The sequence below is a fragment of the Alosa alosa genome, chromosome 8 (assembly GCF_017589495.1).
Source record: "Alosa alosa isolate M-15738 ecotype Scorff River chromosome 8, AALO_Geno_1.1, whole genome shotgun sequence".
In the NCBI taxonomy this organism is placed as follows: Eukaryota; Metazoa; Chordata; class Actinopteri; order Clupeiformes; family Clupeidae; genus Alosa; species Alosa alosa.
Genome location: NC_063196.1, coordinates 31375061 through 31381737, shown reverse-complemented (window position 1 = coordinate 31381737; position 6677 = coordinate 31375061).

Genomic DNA, 6677 nt, shown 5'->3' with positions numbered 1-6677 from the left:
ACTCGGCGGCCATATACCAACGTTTTATGGGCACTCATCGGGCATAGTCTTTGGGTCGAACTGCGCGTGCGCAAGGCTTCACGACACCAATCTTGCTCCAGCGGCGAAATCACAACACATGATTGGCACGATGTCTTCACAACACACCAAATGATTGGCTCAATGTATTCACATCACACCACATGATTGGCTCAATGTATTCACATGTCGACGTTTTGCCGAGGAAGGGGTGGGATATGTGTAGACAACGGCCATATTGGCGTGACAAACTAGCCCCATGCATTTCTATGGAGTATTTTTTGAGTGCCGTGTCTCCACAATAGAAAGTCTCTGGTGAAAGTCAAGTCATACGTGTGATGTTCCGCTATCATGGCCACGGCAGTGTCACTAAATGTAGATATGTTGCATAATTTATTTTAAACACTGTTAACTAGAAGTGATGCAACATGTCTACATTCAGTGATATTTAGCACGTGTTTTACCTGTTAGCCACTTAACACGGATTCCGTGGCAGGCAGATGTAGCCTAATAGAAAGGAAAATGGATATTATTGGATTGGCCTAGACATATTTGCAAGGATACAAGGAAGTTTATTGTCACATGCATATAGTTACTGGAAGTAAGAAATGCAGTGAAATCATGTCTGGTGTCAGCCTATTTGTGCAAAGTGGGGGGGTAAAAAGTGCAGTAGAAGAGGGGTTTAGTAGATTAAGTGGCAAGGGCTGCATAAGAAAGGTGGGGGAGGATTGGAATGGGGCACCAACAAGGAGCACCCAAGAGCAACAGGGGCAAGGAAAAACTCCCTTACCAAGGAAGAAACCTTGGGCAGATCCATGGCTCAAGGGGCTAACCCAACTGCCAGGGGTCTTGGGATAGTGTGTTGTGTATGTGGGGAGAGGGCAGTGTGCAATATGTGTGTTGGAGAAGCTTCCTCATGAGACAATGTGCTGTGTATTAGGGGGGGGGGGGACAGTGTGCTGTAAGTATGTTGGGGATGTGTGTTGGAGAAGCTTCCTGATGAAATAATGTGCTGTGTATGTAGGGTGGGGGGGGGGGCAGTGTACTGCAAGTATGGTGAAGGTTTCACGCCTTATCAAAAACTGGCGGCTGTTAAGAGTGACGTTTTTTGCCTCAAAAATAAAGCCACAAATAAAGTGAATTTAAGGATTTTAACCGCAGGCTGTGAAGATAAATGCTGGTCTTTTTTACGGAGGAAACCCATGCTATAATAAAACTCTGAAGTCTCGAATTTGATAGGCAGGCCTACATGCAGTTCATTCCGTCTGTAACTTCTCCCTGTTGTCATTTTATTAGCCTATAGTTAGTAAAATTATGTCATTTGACGTTTTCCTCTTGTGTTCACCATCGATCTCAAACTTAACAAACCAATTAAGCCTGCTGTGACATTTCATCAGGTTAAAGAGTTCAATGTAAGAGTTTGGTCACCTGGTTAAATCAGCCTTCAGTTTATAATTTGCTGAACTTTTGAAGCAGCGACTTCATTTTGACATTTTATATCTTATGGGAAGACTAACATTTTAACTGTGCAATAACATTTATTGAATCAACTGAAACCACACACAGACACACAACATCTCATCATCCCCCTCCCACACACCCCATTGCTCCCCCCATACACACAATATACCTTTTTTAATTATATAATTTATTCTTTAAAGTTGAGCTGGCTCTTGAGCACAAGGAATTTCATTACAATTCATTTTATGAGCACATGACAATACACTACTTGAACTTGAACTTGAATTCTGGCACCCATAATAATGTTGAGCAGAGCTGAAATAATACTTCTCCACTGACAAGTCCCTTACAAAATGTCTCCCGTTCAGTCAGGATAGCTAGCTGATGAGCATAGACAGCCCGCTACTCATTTCAGTAATTTTCAGTGATGACGAAGTCTGAGTATTGTTATGGCCAATATTGTGCCTCTGCCTATGTCTAAATGAAGTTGCTGCAGAGGTGCCCAAACGTTTACGTATAATATAGGCCTAACACAACTTGTGTGTAGGGCACAGTACTCAATGTGATAGAGGGGTCGAGCTGCAGCTATTCATCTGGTAGGCTACTGTATCTTTTTATTTTCTTATCAGATTGTAATGTTAATAGGTGTTGAATATGTTCATTTAAATTACTGTATAGGAATTTAAATTAGAAATTTAGTGAACCTGGTATAAATTATTGGGGTGTTCATAATTTCACATTAGCATGCGTAGTTCACGAAATGCAACTACGCATGCTAATGTTTCATGTGTCTTATATTGGCTTAAGTTTAATATCTAATCTTGTATAGGATGCACAATAAATTATAGTATAATCTGGCAGTTACCCTTTCTAATTCTGCTAATCTTTCTGGTGTCTTCATACATCGATGCATTGGTCATTAAAGACATGCGATGCATCTCTTGCACATTAACACCATATGGGGACAGGATTGCTACAAGGTGATACTGTATTGAGAAACTAAGACAAAAAGAAAATACAGCAAAGATGTCTCTTCTTGAAAAGAGAATGGGGACCACAACAAACCATGATGAGGCACATGAACCGGGACCTGCGCCCGAAAGAACAGCAAGATTTACAGGATCTAAAAATGCTGTCAAGACCTGTTAGATATTTTAGTACGCTTTTGACGCAAAAACTGGAGCCAGTGATCCCAATGAACAGTACAATTGTATTCTTTGCAAGGAGAGAGAATGATACAAAACAATGGTTTGTACCGAGACTCTGATTTGTTCTGCAGGTAAGCTTCCTTTTATATGCTCTGGTTACACAATCACAGTGTGACAGTTATCACATGGCCTAAAGCAACATTTCTCTTGAATGGCCTAAGACAGTGGTCCCCAAACTTTTTCTTCCGAGGGCCAGCTCACTATGCCTGGCTCTAAGAGAGGGCCAGAAACTCGGAGTATATCAGTAACCATAAACTTTTAGAATACTTTGAGCACTGATGCAGTCAGCATAGGCCTCTTACATTGTTTGCAGGTAGACCTGTACATTTCATTCCGTTTTCGATGGCAAACGCGAAACAGCGCCAAAACAATCACCAGTGTACAAAAAGAGTATTACATGTGCACTGTTAAGACTCGCCATAGAGAATGAATGGGGGAAATTAGGGAGGTAGTTTGACAATGTCGTACTCCAGTGCGGGCCGGATGCTACATACCACAGACATGTTTTGGGGGGCCACCCAAAATGAGGTGGCGGGCCGTAGTTTGGTGACCACTGGCCTAAGACATCATTATTATGTTTACATATCTTGACCTAGGTCAGACAATACATTTTGAGAAACGAGATCTTTAGGTCAGACAGTACTACATTCCGAGACAGCTGACATGAATTTCTTTCCATTCCTCTGCGGTTGATTTGCACAACTGGAAGTTGTGCGACTCAGCTTGTCTGGCAACTTAAAAGCAGAATTATAAACAGAAATTAAGCTTCTGTAGGATTCTCTGGTTGTTGCGTTGTGTTTTAGTTCTAATGTTTGTATTGAAGATGGACAATAAAGCTTGACGGCGGGATCAGGATCGGCGATTAGATGATGATTTATTGTAGATGGTACAATAATGAATAACAGAACACAGGCTAAGTCTCGAACAGTAAAACTGTGCAGAGTCTAACAGTTGTGGTTGTTATTAGAAGCGGCTGCTGAGCCTTTCAACAGAAGATGCTCCTCGGGTCGCTTCCTCGATCCGTCTCAGAGTCAAAACCTAAGACAAAGCCTGTTATACTAAAGCATACAAACGTCAATCATGCCAACGTGGCAGGTGCCAACCAGTGTACAAAACCTGGCCCTGGCCAGATGGAGATACCAGCCCGAATAGGCAGACATGCTGTCTCCCTCGGATGTTAGGAACATCCAAGGAACATCAGTGATGTTCCTCGGATGTTCCTAAACATCGGCCTGTCTGACCTTCCTGCTGGTACACAGGCCTAAGGCACAGTAATGTTATGTACAATAGTATGGACCTCTCCCCATTGTATACTACACACAGAAGTAAGATATGAACACATCAGAATACAGTAAGAATACCCCAGAATTCTACAGTTCATGCTTGTGAACTAAAACAGAATAATAAACAGAACACTTATATGTTATATGTAAAGCACTGCAATAACTTTTCTTAATTGTCAACATACTCAAACAGATACATTTAATTTACAATTTTTCCAACAAGAGCACACAAAAAATGTAACTGGGGTGGATCCATCATGGAAAACAAGTAAGGAAGCGTTGTAGTGCGGGCACCAGGGTACTTAATGTAACCGAGAATTGTTGTCTCATGCAAAGGAACTGTATATTCCACATGGCAAGTCAAAAAAAGAAAAAAATGGAAAGAATTCATTCACAGTGTTCAAGGAATCCAAACATCTACATACAAAAGTTCGAGTAGATGAGTCAGACACAGAGGAAGACATGGAGATGGACAGACATGAGAAAGCAGCAGGGACAGATTTCTCACCCTGCTGAGCACCATGCCAAGTCAGTCATCCAGGAACAAACATCCAGTACAGCGGAAGACAGTCAGCAAATTCCTCCAATTATGAAGTAACGGGGGGAGAAGGACGGGGAGAAAAAAAAAAAAACCTGGAAAAAACTCCCCATTTGTAATCATTTTTACATTAAACACATTTTAATTCATAACTGAGGCTAAACCTGGCAATCTTAACTCATTGAGTGCCAAAAACGTAATATTAAGTTTTTCCTTCCCATGCGTTGAGTGCCAAAAACGTAATATTATAAATATATGACAATCGAAAACTCATGAAAACGCAAGATCTGGACATTTTATCTGGACGTTTGATCTTAACTCGGCTTTTGATGGTTGCCGCTTTGTTTCGAATCAGTCACTGATTAGCCTATCAGTGACATGCACACCAGGTCAAAATCAGGTCATTTATTTTCGTGGGTTTATCACTAGGTGGCAGGTCTCGTTAGATCTCTTCCCAGAAACTTTGCAGGCAACACTTCTCAGGTCATACAGTAAAAGACGCAATCTAGAAAAAAAACAAGGATTTTAATGAAAACTAGCCACTGTTTAGCTTGGGATTTCTCAGGAACAGAGGCGTGTAGAAATACACGGTTTGCACCCACCGAGAGCTTAAAGTCTCACCTTTCAAACAAGCCATTGTATGTGTTCATAGCTATAACACAGAATATGCTGTGGCTGTACAAAAATCATCAACAATGGTCTAGATTGCTGGCACTCTAGGACAAAGCTTCCGAAAACAGCTTGGCATTCAATGAGTTAAGATAAATTGCAATGCACACACAATCCCTGGGGTTCTCTACCCTCAACAGACAAATGTGGGATATAACAGTTCTGGTTGCAGTCCATTTCAAGTACAAACTTATTTAGAAAAGCACCACAAGAAAAACCTCACGACCACGAAACACCACTAAACGGAGATTCATTCTTTTCAAAGCACACAGTACAGTTTTACAGATGTTAACAAACACTGCCCCCTCCTCCCCCGTTTTCTCCTGTTTTTGGAAAGCTAAATGTTGACAGGTATGGCTGCAGGAGACGTTTGGGAGCACTTGGCAGCATACCCGTCAACACTCCCGTTTATCCCGGGTTTTCCCGTATTTCAAGGTCATCTCCCGGCACCCTCCCGTTTTGTTATTTCTCCCGGAAAACTCCCGTAATTTGCATGGCCATCGAACTTCATTTTATTGATTTTATTGAAGGAAAAACCAGGAAGGTCGGCGTCTGCGCCTACACTTTTGACCTGTGTAGCCTATTGCTTGGTGCGTCCGCTCCCAAAAAGTAGTGATCACTTATTTCTTCCATAACACAATGTTTTCAAAAAAGGGATTGTTGTTCCAAATGTATCTCTCCTCCAAGTAGCCCATAAAAAGACATGCATAATCAGGGGAAATCTCATCAGATTTCAATTTGGAAATAACCAGGATGTACAAACAGTTTAGTTTGAGAGGATATCACAGTACATGCCTAAACGAAGCTCTAGATAAGGTGCACTGCAACTCAACCCCCCCAAAAAGAGACAAGCGCTCCTCCATGGTCTGTACCACTACGTACAAGCACAGCGCGCAGATCAAGGACGCTGTCAAAAAACACTGGCACGTTCTTAGCAGTGATGACACATAGATAGATAGATAGATAGATAGATCGATAGATACTTTATTGATCCCCAAGGGGAAATTCAGGGAATGCCGTGCCCTTTTCCCAGACCCGCCCCTTTTTGCCCATCACAGGGCTAGGACGACATAGGCTACTGTAGTTGTTTAACTAACCCAACTCCACACGTCGTTCTCTGTTTACAGTAGGCTCAGGGGTTCCCAAACTTTTCCTTGACAAGACCCCCCAAATACCACTAGGTTCTGGCCAAAGACCCCTTGATGTGTTATTAAACCCATCGACAATACTACGGCAAATTTAAAAATACATTAAGCTAATCCTAATAATTATTTTATGCCACAAGCACTTTGTGAAGGAGCATACAGTGTGTAAAATTACATTTGGCGCTTTCTGCTATATGAGAGCTATCACTCTACTATTATTCCCAGTCATTATCATGAAAAATAATGTTCAGATATGCGACAAATTATTATAATGGCATTGTATAACAACCCTCATAGCAATGGGTATATTTACATTTTTTCAAATGTATTTATTTGTTGCTTTTATTTTTCTTTA